The sequence below is a fragment of the Papaver somniferum genome, chromosome 7, assembly GCF_003573695.1.
Source record: "Papaver somniferum cultivar HN1 chromosome 7, ASM357369v1, whole genome shotgun sequence".
Taxonomy (NCBI): Eukaryota; Viridiplantae; Streptophyta; class Magnoliopsida; order Ranunculales; family Papaveraceae; genus Papaver; species Papaver somniferum.
Window position 1 is genome coordinate 83,306,279 of NC_039364.1, and position 25,590 is coordinate 83,331,868.

Below are 25,590 nucleotides of genomic sequence, written 5' to 3' on the forward strand. Positions count from 1 at the left end.
TCATACGACGTCGTAATTTGATGCTTGACCCCAACGTTTGAAGCTAAGAGACTGAGTTGTCTAATGAGACAAGAATGACTCAATTTGGAGTTGTAGAGGTCATCCAACGAAGCGTGCACAATTGTAATTTGTAATCCCGTACAAATTTTTTAGATTTCGTAGACCTGACGGTAAAGACCATATCTTTCATCTCTTATGTACGATTGATGGACCCTTTTGGTATGTTGTAGAAGAAACATAGACGAACATCTTTCATTGAGGAAACATTGTCTCATTCCTCACCCATTGGTACGTTTTTGCAAACCCATGGCCTGAAGTGTGTTGTATCTCATTTGTAGAGGTGATGAGAACATCTTGTAGAAGACTCTGGATTATGCCCACCAGTCGTGCCAGCTTTGGGAAGACTTTCATGTGAGAATGTTATTAGATATACACATCTTGATGTGAATCATTAGTTCTTAGAGAAGTCTGCTTCATATGTAACACTTCAGAGAATGATTAGTTGATGAAGCCCTGAATATGTTGCTCCTGAGACCGTTGTTGGTGCTGAAACCATAAATGATTACACTCCATAGATCTTTGTCGATGTTGAGATCATGGATTGTGTTCCTCTATAGATTATTGTTGATGCTGATACCATGGTTGAAGTTGCTCCAAAGACCGAAAAGGCTAGAATCATGATTATAGATATAATCTTTGCTCCTTCATCCAGTGAGCCTTTTACATTCACGAATTAGTTGATGAGTTGAGCGTCCCTAAGATGAAGGTGTACTGAGAGTTCAACTTGAATGCTCCTGAAAGCATAACTTTATCATGAACTGGCTTTGTCAGCAAGTCGACGTTGTTGCGGTAGATAACATCAGCAGTTTTCGTACTGGACGTGATTTGTAAAGAGAAGAAGTTCCTCAATCATGCAGGGGCTTGTGATGTAGAGAAATCCCGTTGATGAAGTTTCATGGAATCACCTCAGGTTGCCCAGTGTATGTTGAAGGAGTTAGTTCCATCCATGTATGAATGATGTTACATCTGTTTCAGAAGTCTTATCATGGGATAATGAAGACTTATCGATTGTAGTTTACTTTGATCGTGCTGGTGTTGAATCAATGTATCATCGTTGAGATATTTGTGCTACTCTTTGATTGTGAGTACAATTTGATGGCTTCTTAGATGCTTGAGTGTTGAGGCGTATATTCCTTAAGTATCAAATGTCTTAGGGGTTTGATCATCTCGGCCTTGGAGTATCTTCAGTTGATTCAGCATCCCTTTTGCTGCAGTAGTGGGATTCGACACTTGTGCAGACATCAGAGCTTTCTGATTTTGTGGAACACATGGGCTTGCAGGAGAAACTCCCAAAGTGTTCTTTGCCATTCTTGGACATCAGTAATGAATGTTTCAGTGCTTGATTCGGAGAAACGTCAGATTCAACCACTTGGTAAAATACTAAGGTGGTGAAGCTACCATTCATAACATCTTGTAGAGTTGATAGCATAATTAAGTCCCCATGCTAGGATAGCATATGGGGAAATAAATGACATAGAAATGGAATGAGACTTGCCTGAGTGCGGAACCTCTTGATGAATGTCTATGCATCTTTTGCAGGTTCTTGGTTCAACCTCGTCAAAGTTTGAAATTCCTCAAAGTACTCTGATGATGGAATGTCCGTCAAATCTTCTGAATCAGAACTTTCTTCGTTGGAGAGATGTGTAACCAAAGGTGCTTTGCAAGTACCCATCTTTTCATCGCGGATCCACGCTCGTCTGAAGGACATGTCATATCCTGGATCTTCCTGATTGTGTGAAACTTGGTTGAACTTATGTTCACTTTGAGAATGATGTAGCCATAAATATCTCTGACCACTCCTTCAAGATATCTGATTGAGATGGAGCATGAGTATCTTCTTGTCAAGTGATGCATGTGAATCCGATGGTTTTCAGTGGAATGTTATTGATGGCGGTGTCAGCATCGATCAACGTTCTTGCAAATTCGTTTCTTCTGAGATTGAGTGTGATCAGCAGTCCCCAGTCGTATATCTCTTGATCTGTAGCTGGAGGCTTAAGAAGTATTTTCGAAATGGACTTCTTGACACAATGTGGTTTAGTACTGTGAACATGTCTCTCCTTTGTGCCTTCGACAGATAAAGCAATTCACGTTCGACCAAGGATTGAACTGCCTCTTTGATAGGTTGTTCAGAGAGTGTAAAGGTTTTTACTGGGAGAGGATTCTTGTGTACTCCTCCAGTCCCCAGTTGAAGATATTGTGGATCAACCTTCTCTTTGAAAATGTGCTTCAAAACTCTGCAGTCGCTTTTCGGATGATTGACGAACCTGTGGAAGTCACCTCTTCAATGAAAAAAAGGAAAGTCATGTGCTTCTTGATCAGGAACTCTTGTGTGTTGGTAAGAGGCTTGTGCATCTTGCTTATCCTTCCCTTGTGATTTTGAAGGAGCTGAGGTATGCTTGCGCGGAGGTTTGGCTTTCCGTTTTCTCCCTTCTGCAACAGTGTTTGTGGAAGGCTGGAGGTTTTACTGCTTCTTGATCAGACGTCTGCTACCTCGAGTGTCTCGCGGTTCTTCAGCCTTTGTAGCTTTTGTTCTTTACAACAGAGCAGGCGCAGTAGTTGCTGATATCTTTACAGCTTCGTGAAGCTCTGAGAAAGTCTAGAATCAAAGATTCTCCAGTAGAGCTCCGTAAACCGGGAGCATGCCGTTGATGCACAAATCTACTAGTTATTGCTCCGTGACATTTGGGTCATGACAATCCAGGGCTTGGTCTCTGAATCTTTTCACATAGTCGTTGGGATTTTCACTGACCCTCTGAAACATTCTTCCAAAGTCAGAGAGAGTAACTTGCTCTGACACGAAAAAAGTACTTCCTGTAGAAGGCGCTGATCATTTCTCCCCAATTGTTGATGTTCCCCGGTGCGATGTTGTTGTACCAGGTATATGCTCTGCCTTTCAAGGATTTTGAAAACTCCTTGAGACGAACAACATGGTTATTTTCATGCTCTCCCAAGGCTTAGAGGAAACGAGAGACATGTTCTCGAGCATTGCCAGTTCCATTATACAGAGTGAAAGTTGGAGAAATGTAACCTTTTGGAAGGGGATTCCTCTGCGTAGCGGCAGGATAAGGAGGTTGGTGATGATGGACATGTGATGTCTTGTCTTTTCCACGGTTTTCCAGAGGGCGCTCCACGTCTTCCCGAGTAATGAAATTCGATGATCCCTTCTCTGATGAGTTATCTGCAGCAATTTATACGGACTTCGTCGTCTTCTACTGTATGGATTGGAATTATTTCAGGATCGTCGTCTGAGTATTTCTCCTTCTCCTTTCCCTTCTCTTGAGTTTTCTATGACATCTTGTCAGTAATAGTTTTGAGATAATTACACAGCTCCTTCTGTATAGCAGTCATGTCAGTCTGATTCTTTGCAAGAGTCTCTTGCGCTTTGATAAGATCAGCAATGGTAGGTGGTGGATCTCCTCTGACTTCTTCAGGGTGTCGTCCGGACAGTGGATGACCTTCGACGTGAGGAGGATTAATGTCACCACCATCAGTGTTGGAGGTCGGAATTGTCTCCGAGATATTCTGATTGTTGTTGTTACTAGTGCTAGCACGGTTTGTGTTAGGATTCGTAACTGAACCTGACCTGAGATCAACCATCTTGTGAAATTGTAATATTGCAACCGAGAGAATGATCTCCCACTGTGTTCGCCAATCTGTAGATGGGGAAAAACGATTTGCTGGTTTTTAAGGAATTGAGGAGACGACCATACGGAGGAGACTCCTCGAACCGAGCAAAATGTTAAACCTCACACAGATGCACCGCTGCAAAAGAGGTGCTTTAGATTCGAGAGATAAATCTGTAGTACTCCGACCTAAATCAAGACAATGACCGTTCCAGAGTAAATCTGTGGTCGATTTTCCACCCACTACCTCGTGAATTCCTTCAACTGATTGCGCGACTTGCTCACATTCCATCGTGTGTTTGAACACACGTGCCGTAGACCGCCAGACCAAAACCCTAAGTCATATCCCCCCAAAGTGACACGATTGACGTCTCGTGGTATGTTAGTCAATTGATGACTTCGTGGTTTGATGGGACGATGAGTCCATGTAGTTGCTGAGTTGAACATGATGTTCTGAAACTCATGAATTGAACATGTCATGAGACAGAGGTATAATTCTTACGATGAAGTGAGCAAGTATTGCTCATTCGATGGATCGTTGAATATTTATTGTTGCACCAATATTCCTTGGTTTGAGCAAATATTTATCATCTGAGCAAGTGTTGCTCATGTGATGAATTGTTGAATATTTGATCGTCTGAGCATGTGTTGCTCATCTGATGGGTTATTGGCAGCGCACCAAAAATATTAATTAGACTACTGGTCGTTGAACCGAGCATAATTAATAAAATTAATGACCACGAGGCCGTCGTAAAATTATTAAGGTTGGAATCTGGAATGATGATCCTTGGATTCAAAAACCCTAATTTGATCAATTGATGATCAATGCATGGTTCGTCAGAAGTTTAACCATAGGACAAAGGAGGGAGCGACTATATGGGACCATGGATCAACCCTGTAGTGTCCATATGCTCACGTGAGAAAATACAAGAACTCCTGAAGAGTTGACGATTTGTTGGTGGAAGAATGATTAAATGCTGGCTTAATCATTTATTCAAAAATGCTCATCTGAGCCTTAGGTGAGAAAACCTAATTAATTATGACGAGGCGAGGGACCGACCATGGAGTCATGAAACCGGCCCTGGGTTGTAACGTGACCGCCTGACGATTACTTCATGAAAATCCAAAGTGTTTGGAAGAGTTTTGGACCTAATACGAGCAATTGTGCAAATTAGGTCAAAACTGTGAAAATTGATGGGACCGGCTTCCGTGAGCCAAAGAGACAATCTTGGTCGGTCAAGATAGCGTGCTCGTGTCCCCAAGGCGTCCGCGTCTCAGTCCTGAGAATTTTGATATTTTCTGGCGTGCAATTGAGCATCCATTCCAGAAAATATGCCAAAATTAGGGTTTCGACGAAACTGAGGAAAACACCATGAGATGATGAAAAATAATTATAAAATAAGTAATGAGCAGGCGTGGGACCGTGGTGGTCAAGCAATGGTCGGACAGTCATGACCACGGTCCCGTGGTGCCTTTTCCTTAATTTTATAATATTTTGATGATTTTATGAAAAATTCATGAATTTTGAGAAATTTGATGAATTTAGGGAGTTTCCATGAATTGAAGGAGTTTTCATGAGTTCATGGAAGCAAAATATTAAAATAATAAAAACACGGGCGTGTGGGACCATGGAGGCATGGTCGGCCGGCTATGGACCGGTCCCACGAGTTTTTCATAATTTTTTAATATTTTTAGGTATTTTTGATGATTTGAGGGAATTTTTCCTAATTTGAGAGAAATACCATAAAATCAAGGAATTTGATGAATTCAAGGAAAATGTGATAAAGAATAAAAAATAATAAAGCAAAGAGCGTGTGGGACCGGCTAGGGCATGGCCGGCCGGCTAGTGGCCCGATCCCACAAGTTTTCATAATTTTGTTTTATTTTATTATTATATGATGATTTGTGCAAAAAAAAAACCATGAAATCAAGGAGTTTTTCATGAAATTAGAGAAATAATAATAATAATAATAATAATAAAATAATAAGGAACCGTGGGGTGTGGGGCCGGCTGGGACGAAGGCATGGCCGGTTGGCCAATGGTCAAGCCCCCACTCCTTTCCTTAATTTTATATTATTTGTTATGGATTTATGGAAGTACCATGAAACCGAGGAGCTTCCTCGAGACGAAGGAGATTTGATCAGATGAGAGAACTTTCATCAAATCATGGAAAATAATAAAAATGTATTAAAAATATAAAACTGGTGTGGAACTGACCATGGCACGGTCGATAGGTCGTGTGTCCGTGTTCCTAGAACCTTGGTCAATATTTTTAATTATTTATTATTTTCTTCCCTATTTTGCATAGGTTCATCGTTTCGTTGTATTTTGAAATACTCGTTCGTGCGGTGACTGTTAGTGTATCGTCGTTGAATACACTTTCACCATTTGAATCAAGATTTACTTAGAGGTAGCTCAGACGTCCGGTTGTTGATTATTTATTACTAATTGTGGGATTCAGTGGAGAATAATTCACAAAACTGAGTAATAAGATGTTTATTATTAATTCATAGGATAGCTGAGGATTCGACTACGAATTCAGAATAATAAAGTGAGCATTACCATTCCATGGGATCGTAGATTCAACCATAGAATCAGAGTAATTAAGTTTTATCTATTACCATTTATGAGACCATTTGTGGATTCGATCATGAAATCGGAGTAATGAGATAATATAGTTATTGCTATTCTATGAGATCAATCCGTGGATTTGATCATAGAATCAGAACAATTGTTTATTGCCATTCCATGGGACCAGTCGTGGATTCGACCATGGAATAGGAGCAATTGTTATTTCCATTCCATGGGACCAGTCGTGGATTCGACCATGGAATAGGAGAAATAATATATTATTCTGGGAATTCAGTAGTGAATGTCACGGCAGAATTAATCTTAATTAGGAATAATTAACTTTGTGGATCTATACTAGCAGAGCAAGCTGTCTAGGAGCATTAATTATCCCGATATGAGCTTGTCGGTAAGTCATATCGTTTATATAGTCAGGGTAAACTCGTTGTTTGTTCCTGAAGACGTTATCGCTCTATACTAGCAGCGCAAGCTGTCTAGGAGCCGTCCATCTCGTGATACTATATAGAAATAATCACTGAAAGTGTTCAGTATTCATGAGATATGTCGTTGTCCAGTCGTGAGACTACATATCTACATGTACTCTGAGAGAAAGCCCTCTCCGTTGAGAATTCCATGAGAGACTCATGTCTCAATACTCACGTCTGATTGCTGGATCAGAGCTTCGTATAATTATGAGTTTAGGATTTTAGCCCTTGTCAAAAATCCACCATCTACACTCGTACACTGTGAAAGAACTGGTTCTCTAACTTGCATGAAAATCTCAAGGTCTGCTCCAAAGATAAACCATTTAATCTTTGCATACGATTGCATTTTGTTCTGCAAGGAAAATGATATTCAAACAAGTAAGCTTCTTCAAGTTATTAATCAGTTCAGCTCATGGTCTGGCCAATTAATAAACTTTAACAAGTATGCTGTTTATTTCTCTGCCAATATGGATCCAACTGACTGCCAAAATTTAAGTGAACTGTTAAAGGTTAGGGAACTTAACATAAAAGAATAAAAGTACTTAGGACTTCTTTTTTTTGTACGCAGAAGTAAAAAGGTTCTTTTCTCTATTCTTGTTGATAAGATGGATCACAGATTCTCAAAGTGGAATGCTAGCAACATGTCTGAAGCTGCCAGGTCGATCATGATTAGGAATGTCACTAATGCAATTCTTATCCATCATATGACCAGTTTTAAGCTCCCTGATGTCACTATCAAAAAACTGAATTCTTCTCAGCAATCTTTCTGGAGAAATAAAAAATCAAATAAAGTAAAACACATTGTCTCATGGAGAAGAGCTAATCATCCAAAAGCAGAAGGTGGTCTTGGTTTTCGTGATATGAGTATCTTTAATCGTGCATTGCTAGCAAAATCTGCTTGGAAACTCTGTACAGACAGGCCATCCATAATGGCAAGATCTTTACAGGCTAAGTATTTTCCAGATGGTGATGTTTTTAATCTCAAAAAGAAATATAATTCCACTTGGTCATGGAATAACATTAGTTCAGAACTGCACTTTGTGAAACAAAACAGTTGCTGGAGCATGGGAAATGGTAAAAATATTCTAATATGGAAGCACCGGTGGATCCCTGAAATTACTTATCCACCTTAGCCCAAGACAGGATGCCTTACTTCTCAGGAATATACTCATGTTCATCAGTTATTTGTGCTTGATTCCTCTTCATGGAATATATCTCTACTTAATCAATTGTTTGAGTCTCTGGTAGTTACTCATATTCTTCACATTACAATTCATCTTAACTGTGAAGACAAGCTTATCTGGCTTCTTGAGAAAAATGGTAAATTCACAGTGAAGTCTTGTTACAGGAAGATGTATGAAGAAGCTCATATTCCACAGTCAGTTGGCCCTAGAATGCAAAAGATCTAAAATACTATTTGGAAACTACCCACTCTGCCTAGAATCCAACAGTTCTTATGGAAATTGGTCTCGGGTCTTCTTCCTACAAAAGATTCACTAGGACAAGCTATTGTTGATGACAGCAACCTATGCCCATTATGTAACCAGTGCACTGAAACCGCAAAACATCTCTTTATGAACTACAACTTTAGTAGGCTGATCTGGTTTGCTATTGTTGGTTGGAATTCTCATAATCAAACCAATCTTACAGAATGGGTCTGTAGTTAGTTTGATATTTTGCACAATAAACAAATAAATGAACAAGAAGTGGTTAAAAGAACTATTATCTCCTGGTGCCTGTGGACTGCAAGATGTGACAAGGTTTTTAAAGATAAAAGCTTGAATCCAGACAGTATTATTCAGAATTGCAAAAATTTAATAGAAGAGCATGCAACCAGAAAACCTATTCTTCCTAAGGAAGTGCAGAGTTTTAATCGTCATAAAGCTCATTGGATTCCTCCTCATATTGATCATTTTACCATTAATTGTGATGGTTCTTTTCAGCATTTAAATAAATCAGGTGGCATAGGACTAATTATTCGAAATTTTGCAGGTCAACAACAAGGAGCAAGGTGCATCCAAAGAGATCAGAAATGCAGAGCAAGCTGAATGCATTGGTTTGTGGAAGCAGTAAAATGGGCAAAGGAATTAAAGCTGGCTAAGGTGTATTTCGAGCTTGATGCTAAGGAGGTTGTGGAAGCAGTTAACAAAGAAAATGCATCCATCGACTGGAGACTACTCAACTATATCACAGACATTAAGTCTTTTTTCGCTGTTTTTAGTTCTTGGAAATGTTATCACATTCCAAAAGAAAGAAATAAAATTGTTGATATCCTATCTAAGATAGCTAGAAAGGATGAGTTAACTAAACTATGGACTGATTCTTCTCCTACGGAAATCAGTTCTCAGTTACTAATAGACATGTCTTATGTAACAGTTTAAACCATCCAATAATATATTCTTTTCGTTTCAAAAAAAAAACAAAAAAAACTGTTCCCGTACGAGTCTCGATTCCAATCTGCAGATAACCAACAGGTTTTGGTTTCTTTGGTTTGGGAGCCAGAGGATAAGTACCTGAAAAACAATTACAGAAAACTAAGTTAGAAACTAAAAATAAGAAATCAAAAACAAAATAACAATCCGCTACGCCTCCCCGGCAGCGGCGCAAAAATTTGGTCGGTTATCATCCAAGCAAAATTATTTTAAGTTATTTCACTTCACAATTATATAAGAGTATAGTTATAAAAACAAATTCGATCCACAGGGAGATACGGGTTGTTATGCGTATTTGAAAACTTAAGTAAACTTGGGAGATTTTATGATTAAGGTATAAAGTAACTAAACTAAGTATAATAGCAAAGATTGAATAAAGAGAATCAATAGGTTGAGAATACTTGTTAAGGGTTCATCATCAATCATAAAGCATGCACTTTGACTAATAATTAGAGTTGTCACTCAATCATTCATTATCAAGAGTCCTAAAGTACCCAGTCGAGAGCATATTCCGGTAAATTCCTTATGTTATCACATACCATAACGATGAATATGTGAATACTACTCAGTGAACAACCTAATGCAACATGCTATTAGGTTTAATCTTCCAAGAGCTTTAATTTTTGTGAATTAGACTAATCCATGCAATAGAAATACTACGAGTAAACTATTTAACATAGGCCAAGCTTCTACTTGCAATCACACAAAGGTTTTGAATACAATTGGTAATCACAATATGCTACTTATGACAAGGTTTATCAACAATTACGTATCTGAAAACCCTAGTCTAGTTATAGATATGCATTCATGGTCATTTAATAACGCTCTTAAACAAACACTCATGCAATCATACATAGCGATAATAAATGGTAGAACAAGACAATAATGATTTAATTAAGATAACAAAACCAAGGTATTAATTTAGTAGTATGTTTATGATATCCGACTACATCCTTAACCAATATGAAGTGTTTAGCTACTCATGGATTTCTCAAAACCCATGTGAAAATAATATGAAGAAAAAGAAAGCAAACCCTAGGTTCAATCGTGATGATCAAACGCCAAAATCGCCAAGCCCTAGCTCTTTTTTTCTCCTCCAGAGTATGATAAAAGATAATCCTCGAGATATTTTCAAAATCTCCTTTAAATAGAGTTCCTAAAAGCATACTTGCCCGTACATGAATCCCGGTCGAATTAGGTTGCGACCACTTGCCAAAAAATAGCCAAATATGGAAAGCATGTCAGTTTTGGAGAACTAACAGTGTAAACTGCCTTGCTCAACTGTCAGTTGCATGGTACTGACAGTACATGTTTTCAGTTTTCCCACGGATACCAGACTATCCGTGAACTTTTATTTCTTGTGGATTTCTCGACTTCGGCAGAACTCACATACACTAGGCCCTCCGTGAAAAATAAAAGTTACAAGATTTTAATCTCGACCAAAATACTCCGCGGATACTTCCTCCTTCGTGAAATATCCGACAGTGTGTAGCAGTTCATTTTAAAGTTGGTGGTTGCCTTGAGTAATTCAAACAGGTTCCTTCATTAATTCTGTATGTTCACCTTTCGACAATTTTGACTTGCTTCCAGTGCTCCTAACTTCTTCATACGATGTCAGAATGACTTCATTCTTTTGCACCTTCGTCTTTTCGTCCTCTTCAAGATGATGCGTAGAAATCCCGGATTTGAATGAGTTCCTCTTCCTTTTGGTTAAGATAGCTTCAAACACCTAAGAAATTCAAGAACAAACAAAATCAAAACATAACGATACAAAAAATGTCAATTAAGCAAAGCTTTTGAGTACCAAACTAGTGCAAATAATGCACCTATCAGCATGATGTGATCTTCATTAATTTTGGCCAAATCTTCAATGTATACCTTCATCCAATCATCTGCCTCGTCGAATGTTAAGTCTTCCTTCCAGGTGTTAGGAAGTTCTTGCCTTTTTACAGTTACCGTACCTTCATCTTCGTCGTTTAGTTGCATCTTGCTTGCTAAGGTGGACAGTGCATCCGTGTGACGATTACCCCTTCTGCCTGTATATTCCACTATTGACCCCATCTGGGAGATGAGATTTCATGCTTCCGCCCTATAAGGTGCCAAAACCTTTTTTTGACATGAAAATCCCCGTTTACTTGGCTTTTCACTAATTTAGAATCTCCTTTCACTACCATGCTCCCGAGGTTGAGTTCTTTGGACGTTCTTAGCCCTAATATCAATGTTTCGTACTCGTCCACGTTATTGCTGCATGGGAAATCCAGTTTGTATGAGTGAGATAGTAGGTCGCCTTGTGGGCTTCGAACACTACTCTCTCTCCTCAACCGGTACCGTAGGAAGATCTATCAAAAAACATAGCCCACGACTTCTCTGTTTCTGCGTCTGCTACCTTTCCGGGTATGTTTTCATGCACTTCATCACTACCTTCTCCTGGGACATTTCCAGTAAATCCGCTATCGCTTGGCACCGCACTCCTTTGGGTCCTTGATACTTGAGCTCAAATTATGACAGTTGTAACAGCCATCGGGCAGTTCTTCCTATCAATACCGGTTTGGACGCCAGGTATTGTTATCCTCAATTTTCTAAGTTGGTACTCAACTTCTTACTTATTATGGTGTTTTACGTGTTTGTAGGTATTTTTGGGAAATAAACATTTTTGGAAACTTCGGCTCGAAAAATTACTTGGAGCACTCCGAAGACAACTGCTAAATGGGACCAGTTTTGAATAAGGAAACCTCAATTACTAAGGGGCACCTTCTTTACTATTTGCACCCCAAGGCGCCAACTGCTAACCACACCCCATCATTGGTTAATGGGCAACCATAATCCTCTTCGTTTGAAATTCAAAATTTGGCGGAAAAATTGGTTTTCATCTGCAGAGATTAGGATTTGAGAATTAGACGTGTTTTAAGGAGATTCAATCGCTGAAACTCTTTGGGTTTACTCTATTGGGAAGGAAAGGAATGATAATAGTGTTGGAATCAACCAGAATTGGATGGATAATTCGATTAAGCAAATCAAGGAAAGATGGGTTTTTCTCGGGTTTTTAGTTTGAAACAGGGAGTGATTTGAGAGAGATTATTTCGGTGATTTGGATTAGTATGATCTTGTTACGACAAAACAGGATGGGTATATTGGTTATAATCGGTTGACAAGGGTTAAATCATTGCTTTTGGATAAAACCGAGTAACACGAGTTCTGTGTGTGTGATATGGATGTTTGCGTGTGTCTGCTGCGTGTTTAACCACTTCTGGGATGTTGACTGAGCGTGTTTGGAGTGTTTCAACATGAAAAAAACAGCGTGAGAAGATAAATTTGGGAAGAAAATATCTCGAGGATATATTCTTTTACTGCCGAGTGATGGAAGAAGTTTTGGAGTGATTGAGCGAGATTTCTTGGTGTTGTTGGATATATAAAGGGTGCTGGTGTTGTATAAAGGGGATACGAAGAGTCTGGGAGAGTTTAGAGCATCAACATAACGAAATTCAGAGTTGCAGAGAATATTTTTCTGCTGCTTCATGAGGAGGAAGAACGAAGAACATTGACGCCAGAAAACAGTCGCAAAGCTACAATTACTGTGACACTATCTTTGTATCGCTCCCTGTAACAGTTATTTTGTAACAATTATAAGTGTTACAGAACCCAATTTTAATCATTTTTCCTCCCTTTTCATTATTTGTAAACACTTTTTGAGCAATGGAATCATATTTTGCGTGTGTTTCCATGATGAGGAGCTAAACCCAATCTTTGGGGTGATGGAGGAAGTCATTCCTCCAATAGTTATGTGGTAAAAAAAAATTATGCAATTCTTTTATGATTATTTGCGTCGAATGAAAATTGGGTAAATGATTTTTATTAATTAGTTGTATTTTCTCTTGATGAAGTAGACTTAGTTTAGGGCTTTTGATACTTCATGCTTGCGATTAACAATTGATGTTTTGAAAATATAATATAGGTAATGATTAGAATCACAACTTAACATTGAATTGCATGATAAAAATTAACATTGAATCACATGAATATTGGTGAACGGTGAAATCCCGAGCCTCGGGGTCTCTAATATAATCTTTACATCAACTTTAATTTACTTTATTTTCTTTGCTTTAAAATTAAGCCTAAAAATCCAAATCTCTACAAGTCTTGAACGAACCACTTTCTTACCACTGTATAAAATTCCATCAGGTATGCTATTGGATTGGAATGGGATACAACAATCGTTTCGTGGGACAACAGGTATGTCGTAGTTTCTTCCTAACATATATGGGATCTAGGAATGCTTGCTCCACCCATGGGTATCTCAGCTCTGCTTCCATCAGAATTCAGCTAACGTAATATATAGGTGACAGATTGTCATTTCCCATATCTTGCGCCAGTACGGCCCTATCACTAGGTTGGTAAATGTCGTGTACAGGTATAAAGGGACTCCCCTTATTGGTGGTCTGAGCACTTGTGGGCTAACTAGGCATTGCTTGAGTTTCTGGAATGCGGAACATTGCGCTCCACCCATGCAAATGCGACGCCTTTCCTTAGCAGTGGCAGGAACGTGGATAACAGTTGGGCGTCCTATGAATGCTTGTAGCTCCTTGACGCTTGTCGGTGGTTCCATGGTTGTAATGGTTTCAACCTTGTTTGGATCCACTTGTATTCCTTCATCAGTTACCACAAAACCCAGGAAATTTCCGGATGCTACTCCAAATGCGCATTTAAGAGGGTTCCTCTTAAGCTTAAAGTTGCGGCATCATTCGAAAACTGTCCTTAAGTGCGACACATGGTCCTCCGGAATCCGCGACTTGACTACTATATCATCTACGTATACCTCTACTGTCTGGTGTAACAAATCATGAAAGATTTCATTGCTCAACAGGTGTATGCATATATGTTGAGGAATTGAATACGGTTTTAAATTTCTAGTAAAGGGAAAGGCCTGACCCAATTAAGATAAGGACTCGGATTTCATCACCGTTTCCTTCTTGCCGTCCTTAGGAACACGTAACCTACGCCAACCTAAAACTTAATAGGAAAATAGTGTGGTGTTCAATCTGGACTAGAACGAGACCCTAGGGTAACGAGCTTAATAGGAAAATAGTTCAAAAGATGTATCGTTGCTCTATTAAACATATCTCAAAGTTCATGATGATTATTGTAAGTTGAGCGAGCCGCTCTGCAGTCAGGGAAATATTACCGTGAGGCGGGTGTATCAAAGCTCCACTGAGCTTCTCCTGTCTCTATTTAACTTACATTAATACAGATTGATTCCAGAGAAGTTTGCTGAAGTTGTAACGAATTTCCTTTAGAAAGAATAGAAGCTGGTCTAGAAACAATCTAAGGGAACCATCATGCTTTTTATTTGCTAGATAAAATAAGCATGTTGTGGTGGAGTCAGCCTTGTGTGTGTTTGCTAAGAACTTCCCTTCCTTTCAGGACTTTTTTTTTCTTTTAAGTTTTTTTTTCTAGTGTATGCCCTGAAAATGCGGGGGTATAACAACCACACCCAATATTTCAATTAGAAATCTGTATGGACTAACTCCAATATACTTTATAGAGAATCAACTAGACAGTCAGACTCAATTTAGAGAAAAGTATATCGAGGAGTTAATATCTCTCTTTTTATTTGCTTTTACTCAAGCAAATAGAAATCTGCGAGTCTTTATCAATACAAGGATAATAAACTTGGATGGTACCAAAGAACAATATCAAAAGATCAATCAATTTCCAATCAACAACCAAAGGTTGGATTTCACAATTGATCGATACAAACGCACAACCTGTATTATTTCAATTATATAACAAAATATAATGCGGAAAAGAAATAACACGGACACCAGAAATTTTGTTAACGAGGAAACTGCAAATGCAGAAAAACCCCGGGACCTAGTCCAGATTGAACACCACACTGTATTAAGCCGCTACAGACAATAGCCTACTACAAACTAACTTCGGTCTGGACTGTAGTTGAACCCTAATCAATCTCACACTAATTGAAGGTGCAATTGTGCTCCTTACGTCTCTGATCCCAGCAGGATACTACGCACTTGATTCCCTTAGCTGATCTCACCCACAACCAAGAGTTGCTACGACCCAAAGTCGAAGACTTTAGTAAACAAATATGTATCACACTGAAAAGTATACAAGGATAGATAAATCTGTCTCCCACAGATAAACCTAAAAGTTTTGTTCTGTCTTTTGATAAAATCAGGGTGAACAAGAACTAATTGATAAACCGGACTTATATTCCCGAAGAACAGCATAGTATTATCAATCACCTCACAATAATTTAAATCGTATGGTTGTGAAACTAGATATTTCGGAATCACAAACGATGAGACGAAGATTTTGTGATTTCTCTTTATCTTGACCTATCGGAGATATAATCTCAAGTCAATCATTCAATTGAACTCGTACAATAGAAAATGGAAAGATCAGATCGCTCAACTACAAGAGAAGTAGTTTCGTCTGGATTCACAATCCCAATGACGTCTTTAAGTCGTTAATCGACAGGGTCTCGAGAAGAAACCTACGATTAAAGGAGAATCGACTCTATCAAACCAACTAGTATCACACGGGAGGTGTGGGGATTAGTTTTGCACAGTTTCTAGACGTCTCCTTATATAGTTTTCAAATCAGGGTTTGCACTCTAGGTTACCTTGGTAACAAAGAATTCAATAATCACCGTTAGATGAAAAACCTGATTTATCCAAGCTAATATCTTTCAACCGTTAGATATAAACTTAGCTTGTCACACACAAATGAATTGTATTCATTTAGGTTTGAGTAATCGTACCTAAACGTGTACATTGGTTGGTTCACAAATGGTTGACCAATGGTTAGCCATATGAGTGCTTTCATATTAACTGTATTCATCTTTCTCATAACTAGTTAAAATGACTCATAAGAACTAGTTCAAGAGTTGTTCAATTGCTTAGGTTTTTATACATAGACACAATTGAAACAAAATCGGTTTGATTCATTTGAATCAATTCATGAACAATATACCCACGGTTTGCAAAGATTGCATTCCTTATAAATTATTGTTTTAAATCCATGAACTACCTATTTGAAAAATAACTAGCTTGGGTACGCGTACCTTAGCTACCGGATTTTGAGTTGGTTTTAGTTTCCAAACTCAGCAGACTTTTTCGGGTGAAAAAGTTCCGCCAGTATGCGTACGGGTATGCATACCTAAGGTGACTGGTTTTTGAGTTCGTAAACTCCAAACTTAGCAGAATTTCACGGACATGAATTTCCGCCAGTACGCGTACGGGTACGCGTACCCAACCTGTCTCCTTCACCAATACCGCATGCACACATATGCACGCACTTGGTTTCCTGCACATGGATTTATACATTAATGTGCGAACACGCTATATGCTTACATCCATAGGTGGTTACATATTCTCAACTCTACATTTCAATCATTGGAACATTCTTCTATAATGTTATAACAGTCGTTAGACATAAAGAATCGACTATCGTCATCAAAGATATTTTCAAGATTGAAACGTCATCATGACTTTCGTCACGGGTAAAGATGAAGATGGTTAAAGCAAAAGCTTACCAACACGTATTTCGAGAAAAAGATAGGCGAGTAAACTCGGCTTGAAATAGCAAATGTGTATGTATGAAAACTATCATACTTATACGACTTTTGTCTCAAGAGTAGGAGATAGAGTAGATAGACTTTTGAGTGACAAGATGATTTCAAGTCTCCACATACCTTTTGGTCGGATGAAGTACCACTGGTTCCTTGAGTAGTTCTTTGTCTTTGCAAGATAATCGCCATGGAGTCTGGAGCTCAACTATTCTTAACTATCCTAGACCGAGACTTAGTCATAAATATACTAGAAATCAAGACATATACTTTTGATCACTAATATTGACAAACATGCTTGAGATAGCAACGCATGCGAGTTCGACCGAGCAATGCTCTAACAATCTCCCCCTTTGACAATTTAAGTGACAAAACTATCAATACATATGGATTACATAATAAATAAAACTTTGTAGCTTCTCGTCTACATGCTTGATCTCCTTGGTGCTTCAACGTTACTTGAAAACTTCGTCTGTCCAAGTATTCCCATGATTCCATAGATGTTCAATTCAGAATCATAGTTGTTGAAGTTCCATAGCCATAACAATGAGAAAACAAAAGCTCTAGATCATTGTTATACAGTGTCATAGTATTATTACACAACATCAAAGTTCTCATATCATAACTTCGACAACAATAGTATGGTGATATGTATCACTCCCCCTTAGTCAATACTTTCGTCTCAACATGAAAACCACTTCCCCTTACATAATGACTCGTAAAGCACGTAAATCATATGTATTTGTAGTGTGAACTACACATTAATTCTCCCCCTTTTTGTCAATAAAATTGGCAAACATACGAAAATGGGATCCTAATGAAATTTCCACGAAGACACTTCAAGACCAAAGAAAAGTACATATCAACTTGTTTAGATGCCATCATAAAGCCGAGGCTAAATGCATTCATCAAGGAGTTTATAAAGATACAAGATAACCCCTAAATAATTCCACAGCCGCACTCCCCACAAAGATATGAAAATTAAGCTCAAGTTCAAAAGAACTCTCCCCCATTTGATGTCATTCCCAAGAGAACAACAAGAGCGACCTTACTTTTACAAGAAAAGAAGGATTTTATTGGACACCAAAAACCAAAAGTAAATGTTTTTCTATATCCAAAAATCTCAATTAAACTAACCACAAGAGAACCCATGATTAATTTAACCGGAATACACAACCTAAATAACCACAAACGAATCTATGATTAATCTAGTTGAAAATGCTCGACATAAGAGAGCTTACGGAGCTACGACTAAGTTCATCATAAAATAATGATTAACTCAATCGTCTTATGATCAACACAAGAAAAACTTATGGAGCATTGCAGTATAAATATAAGATATGGATCAGGGAATGATCAATACTGCGGCATATACAAGGATTCATTCTATTTTCCATCACTATTTGCACAATGACATACAATAGACATAATCCTTGTAAACAAAAGATTTTAACCTATATTCCATCAATAATTGACATAATAGGTGTGGATGGGGAAAACCGGTTTACTGGTTTTTTAGGGAATTGAAGAGACGAGCGTGTTGTCGAGACTCCTCAACCGAGGAAACTGTTCAACCTCACACAGATGCACTGCAAAGGAAGTGCTTAGATTCGAGAGATCAATCTGTAGGACTCCGACCTAAACCAAGTCAATGCCCGTTCCAGAGTCAATTCAGTCACAAAGAGGGAGATGGGTTGATCTGTAGGAGGGAAGCTGAGAATTGTGTGGGATCAATGATGATCAAGGATTGTGGATGTGTTGAAGGTTTCTGCAATAATTGGTAAACTGTGAAGTTTTTTGAATAAGTTCTGAAAAATTGATGAATTCTTGAGAGTGATTACTCGTAAAATTCTTGTTAGACGAGTGTTCGAGTGTTCGAATCTTGTCCTTCAATCATGGATTCAGCGACTTATTTATATTGTCAGAGTGGTGAACACATTGATCCTTATAAGTGTGACGGTTTCTTGAGTGAAAGAGTGAGAAAGTGGGAGATCGTGTTAAAGTCAGTTCCATGTCGTGTGGAGACTTGACTGATCGTGCACCCAATACTTTGCTAACTCCTTCAACCGTTTGCACGACTTACGCACATTTCTCGTCGTGGATGAATCCACGTGTCATAGACCGCCAGACCAAAACCCTAAGTGATATCCCCCCATTTGTGACGTGATTGACGTCTCGCGAATCGTGGAGTCTGTATGACAAACATGTCTTAGTTAGTCAGTTGTTGACTGATTAGACAGTGAGTCTAGATTTTGTTGAATCGATCATGATTGACAAATGCTTAGCGATTCATGAATATTAATATTGCTCGTCTGAGCAAATATTGTAAATTCGACGAGTTGTTGAATATTGATGAGTTACTGAATACATGTGGATTATTCGAGCAAACTACTGAATATTGATAATGGGATCAATATTCGAGCAACTGAGAAAGTATTGCTCAATTCGACGAATTACTGATAAATTACTGAATATTGATAGTGGGATCAATATTCGAGCAACTGAGCAAGTATTGCTCAATTCGACGAATTATTTACTGGTGACATAACCCAATAAAATATTAATTAAAATACTGGTAAATTACTGAATATTGTATAATTAATCCAGATGTTGCTCGCTGGATCAACATGATTTAGTGTTTGAACTTGCTCAGAATGGTGATTCATGGAGCGTTTGTTCGAAACCCTAATTTTTTGATCAATCCTTCGTCAATTGACAAATTACTGAAAATTGGTCATGAGTGAAGAGGGACCGACCACATGGGATGATGGACGACCGCGTGGTTCCTGAATGCTCGAGTGAGCGTGCATCAGGGTCTTGAGTTGACCAGTCGGTGAAGGAATGATGATTAATGTCGATTTCATCATTTACTGAAATATTGTTGGGTTCAGCATTAGGTGATAAAACCTAGTTATGAAAGATGGGGAATGACCAAGAGAGCATGGGACTGGGTCTTGGTGGTCGCGGGACCAGTTTTTGGTCGTTTGAGCAATCCCCAGGTTGGTTGGAGAGAGTTTGGGCCCAGTATGAGCAATTGAGCAAATTAGGTCAGAATTATGAAATCATGTGGGACCGGCTTTGTGCAAGCCCTAGGGATGACTCTGGTCGGTCACAAAGGCATGCACATCTTGCCGTGGTGTTCGTGTTTCCATACTGAGAGTTTCAGTATTTTCTGACGTGCGTTCGAGCAACATTGTGAATTTTCAGAAGAGTTTCATCTTGACTGAAATTCTTGATTTTTGTTGGAATGACCATGTACGCTCAATTGATCAATATTTTGTAAATATTAAAATAAGATTATTTTAACATTTAAAATTGTCGTGAGAGGCTAGCCGGTCGTGTGACCATGTCGGCTTTTGGTTTTTCATGATTCGAGCAAAATTTGAGAAATTACGACGAAATCATGATTTTTGCTCAAACCAAGGAGTTTCATGAATTGAGGAAAATAATAATTATAAAATACTAGGGATTGCAAGGTGTGGGACCGTCCATGGTTAGGGCATTGCCGGCCAACTATGTTGCCCGGTCCTGCATACCTTTTCCTATTTTATAATATTATTTTTCATGAACCCGTGAAGTTATGGAGAATCCATGAGTTTTCGTGGAAACGGAGGAGTTTCATGAGTTTAGGGAATAATAATTATAAAAAGCTAGGGATTGTGAGGTATGTGACCGGCCACGGCTTGGGCATGGCCGGCCGACTAGGTTGCCCGATCCCGCACACCTTTCCCTATTTTATAATATTAGTTTTCATGAATCCGTGAAGTTACGGAGAATTCATGAGTTTTGCTCAAACAAGAAAAGTTGTTAAATTGAAGGAGTTTTTCATGAGTTCATGAAAATAACAAAATAATGGAAGAGGCGTGGGACCGGCCACGACTAGGGCATGGCCGATCGGCCGCTGGGCCCACCCCCTGGGCGCCTCTTATTATTTTATTATTATTTGTTGTTTTCTCATGTTTTGCGTAAGATTCCTCATCTATCCATATTTTTGGATGCTCGTTTGTGCATCCGGGTGCTCAGTCGTGCATCATTGTCGAGTACACTTGCACCATTTTTGCAGGGCTTACTCAGTGATGATTCAGATGCCCGATTGTTGGGTATTTATTACTAATTCATGAAATTCAGTGGAGAATGATTCATGAAACTGAGTAATAAAAATGAGTAGTTGTTTATTATCAATCCATAGGATCAGCCGTGGATTCGACCATGAATTCGGAATAATAGAGTCGAATATTACCATTCCATGGGATCGTGGATTCGACCATAGAATCAGAGTAATTAAATATTACCATTCCATGAGATCAGCCGTGGATTCGATCATGAAATCGGAATAATGAGATGATATAATTGTTTATTGCCATTCCATGGGATCATGCCGTGGATTCGACCATGGAATAGGAGCAATTGTTATTGCCATTCCATGGGATCAGGCCGTGGATTCGACCATGGAATAAGAGAAATAATAGATCATTCTGGGAATTCAGTGGTGAATGTCACGGCAGAATTAATCTATTGCAGAAAAGATATTAGCCAGTTAAAGCGTCACATCCATTCTGAATGATGTATAGTCAGGGAGTCACGGGTGTTGTTTACGACCTGAAGGCGTTATTGTTCTCAATCTACGGAGAACCGCCTGAATCTATACACGGTCTCTCCACATAGTCAGGGAACAGTGAGTGTCACCGACGTCCTGAAGGCGTAAATGCTCTCAATCTTTGGAGAACCGCCTAATCGTTCTTTTATGTGAAGGTGGGTCTCTCTCCTGCAGTCAGGGAACAATGAGTGTCACCGACGTCCTGAAGGCGTTAAGCTCTCAATCTACGGAGAACCGCCCAATTATGTTTGGACTGAGGTCAGCAGGCGGTGAGAGTTGAAGAATGGTTTCCTGCAGATGTTTGGTCTGAGCATGAGAAGCCAAATAGCAGTACTTCGAAGTGTCTGCCATAGTGTAGATGCCGAACCCTTCATCCTTGATTGGCAAGGTGGCTAAACGTTGTTGGAATAAGCCAAACCCAGGACCATCACCTACCGTGAGCTGTCGTAAGTATTGGAGTAGGTGCTTGTCATAAACTGTAGAGGCGGCTTGCAGATGAGCAGGGCAAGTGGTGCGCATTGCGAAACAGAGTCTAGTAACCCCAATACAATTTCTCAGAAGCAACAACTCACACTGTGGGTCGTGAAGTTGTTGTACTTTCTGCATCAACTGGATGGTTTTATCCACCCTGTGAAGGACAATATCACTGCAATATTGAGGTTTTAGGCTAACAGGGCTTCCTAATAGTTTTAAACCATGCAATGGCCTGCCAATATCACTTGGGAAGACACCACTTTGACTGCATGTTGGATCTGGTGATGGCCAGTAGATTTCAGTCTTCTTGATGTTCAGTTGTAGTCCTAGCTTTGGCCCTGCCATCTGTATGATGTTCAAAGCCTTAGCTACCTCCATTGTATCTCCAGCAATGGTGCCATCATCCAGGTACCATGCATGGAGATCTAGTTTACATTGATTAGCAATCATGTTGACAAGAGGTTGTAATGTTAGAGAAAATAATAGAGGGCCAAGGGGATCTCCCTGTTGCACGCCTTGAGCTGATGAAAGTATGGAGTCATTATAATAGAGCCGGGCAGGATTTGAATAGCAAAACTCCACCCACCGAGATATGCTTGGGCAGTGGGTTCTTACTTCTCTAATCATTGAGGATCTGTCTACAAGGTTAAAGGCATTGCTGAAAACTCCTTAGTTTCAACAAACTCCTCAGTTTCATGAGATTTCCTCCGCATCATGGAAATAATATAAAATTAGGAAAGGTATCGCGGGACCGTGCCTACTAGCCGGCCGACCATGCCCTAGCCGTGGCCGGTCCCGCACCTTGTAATTCTTTATTTTATTATTATTATTTCCTTCATATCATGAAAACTCATTCCTTTCAACAGACTCCTCAATTTCATGATATTCCCCCGCATCATGGAAATAATATAGAATTAGGAAAGGTATCGCGGGACCGGGCTTACTAGCCGGCCGGCCATGCACTAGTCATGGCCGGTCCAACACCTTGTAATCCCTCATTTTATTATTATTATTTCCTTCATTTTATGAAGATCCTCAGTTTGAACAAAACCCTGATTTCTTCATATTTTCTCAAACGTTGCTCAAACGCACAGGTTTGTGACACGAACACTATGGTGACATGGGCATGCTATCTTGACCAAATAAGGTCAGCCCTTTGGCTCGCAGGAAGCCGGTCCCACATATTTTCTTTGACCTAATTTGCTCATATTAGGTTCAAACTCTTCCAAACAACTTGGACTTTCATCAAACGATCGTCAGTCGGTCCCATGACGACCAGGGCCGGTTCCATGACCCCTTGGTCGGTCCCTCACTTCTCCGTAATTAGGTTTTATTACCTAGCTCAGACGAGAACTATTTTAATAAATGATTAAACCAGCATTTAATCATCCTTTCACCAACTAGTCTTCAAGGGACTTTGGTATTAGCCCACTTTAACTATAAACATTCATTCGAAAATTATACATTTGTCTCAACAGACATGTTCAATTCATGAATCCTAGAACATTCGTAAATCATGTTCGACTCAACAATACAAAGACTCATCGTCTCATCAAGTCAAAAACTGACTAATACATCTGTCTTGCAGACTCCACAATCACGAGAAATCAATCGTGTCACATGGGGGATATTAACTAGGATTTTGGTCCGGATGCTTACGACACGTGTGTTCACCCACGATGAGAATGTGACTAAGTCGTGCAAGCGGTTGAAGGAGTTGACGAAGTAGTGGGTGGACAATTAACCAAGTCTATGTACGATGAGTAACTGGTTTTAACACGATTTCCACTTTCCCACTCTTTGACTCCAGCAACCGTCACACTTGCTGGGATCAATGTGTCTACTACTTCTTTCCATATAAATAAGTCTCTGAACCCATGATTGAACAAAAAAACAAGAACTCAGCGTCTGAGCAATTACTCTCAACAAAGCAAATTCAATCATCAGAACTTATTTTCCTCTCGCAGAATACACAACACATTCATAATCCTTGATCATCATTGATCTCACACACTTCTCAGCTTCCCTCCTACAGATCGACCCATCCTCTCTTGTGATCAAATTGATTTTGGAACGACCATTGTCTTGGTTTAGGCCGGAGCCTTACAGATTGATCTCTCGAATTCAAAGCACTCCCTTTTTGCAGTGCATCGGTTTGCAAAAGGTTAAAGAAATTTGCTCGGTTCGATGAGTCTCCTCCGCACGGTCGTCTCCTCACTTCCTAAAAAATAGTAAATCGTTTTCTCCCATCAACATATTGGATACCACAGTGGGAGATTAATCTCGGTTGCAATCTCAACTTACACAAGATGGTCGGTCTTAGGTCTGATTCAATTACTTCAAACTCTAGTCAGAGTCTTTCAAATGGTGACGCTCGGCGTGCTCATTCAAATGACTCTGGTAATATTCATCATTCATACTTTACAACTCCTTTCCCCTCTAACAATGCATTTGATGGAGAAATGCCGTCATTGACTGAACTAGCACGGAGGCAGAAAATTTTGGAAAGAAACATAAATCGATTGAAGGGAGCAATCAATAATTTATTCAACTGCATGGTGGATCTGACGAGAATCTTAGGAGCTCAAGTCGTGGAACGCTCGTCTCTTGACACCACTGACGTCGGTCCTCAAGCCAACAGTTTCACTACTTATGAGAAGTCGGTGGATCAGGAAGTTACACATTTGATCGATAATTTATGTGAACTCCTGCATTTCTCCAGAGATCAATGTATGAGCACGTTTGTTGCGCTCAACCAAATATCATCTGAAGTACAACTAGATCCATTGTATCTAGCAGTTGAAGAAATATCCTTGGTGTCTGAACATTCGATCAACAATATCACCTTTGGTGAAGAAGACCGAATGGCAAAGGAAGGACATAATCGAGCCTTATACGTGACTGCCTTTATCAAGGACTCTGAATTCAGGAGAGCTCTCGTCGATACAGGTGCTTCTAAAAATATTATTCCTATGAAGACTCTCAAAACGGCCAAGGTCCCACGGAGTAAGATTATTCGTCATCCCATCTTGATGACAGGTTTTGAAGGAAGCAAGAGCCATACATATGGATATGCATATATAGACCTGAAAGTAGGACCTATTCAATCAAAAGTAAAATTTCACGTGATTGAGCAAGAACCTGATTATCATATGATACTCAGACGACCGTGGCTCCATGACAACAAGGTGGTTCCCTCGACATACCATCAATGCATGAAGGCTCTACTCAACAACAAGATTGTTCGCATTGCGGCCTCATCATCTCCTTATGTTCCGGTCTATGATGCTGAATTCCTTGAATCTCAAAAAAACATCCCCGAACCTCCAAGCAAGATCTACAGTACCCTACTCCCAGGTTGGAAGTCTATTGAAGAAGCTGCTGACAAACCATCATCATCTTCAGGTGCTAAACCGATCAATTCACCTGCTACACCGATCAAGCACCGTAAGGATCAGGTCTCAACTCCGGGATCTAATTTCATAGCCAGTCATGATGCGGAGGGGAGGATCATTTACCTCCGGCGCAAAGATTAGCAATTAACAGGGGAGATCGATGAAAAGTCTTCCCGCTCCGAAGAATCATGTCAGAGCGAACAATCACCTGATGAAGAGATTCAAGATGCTCCACAACAATTTCAAGATGGCACTGATCCACTAATGATGATCTTGAAACAATCAAAATCAGGACGGGGGATGATCCGAGGCCCATCTTAATTAGTTCGGCACTGTCACCAGAGGAACGGATAGAACTGATAAGTCTGTT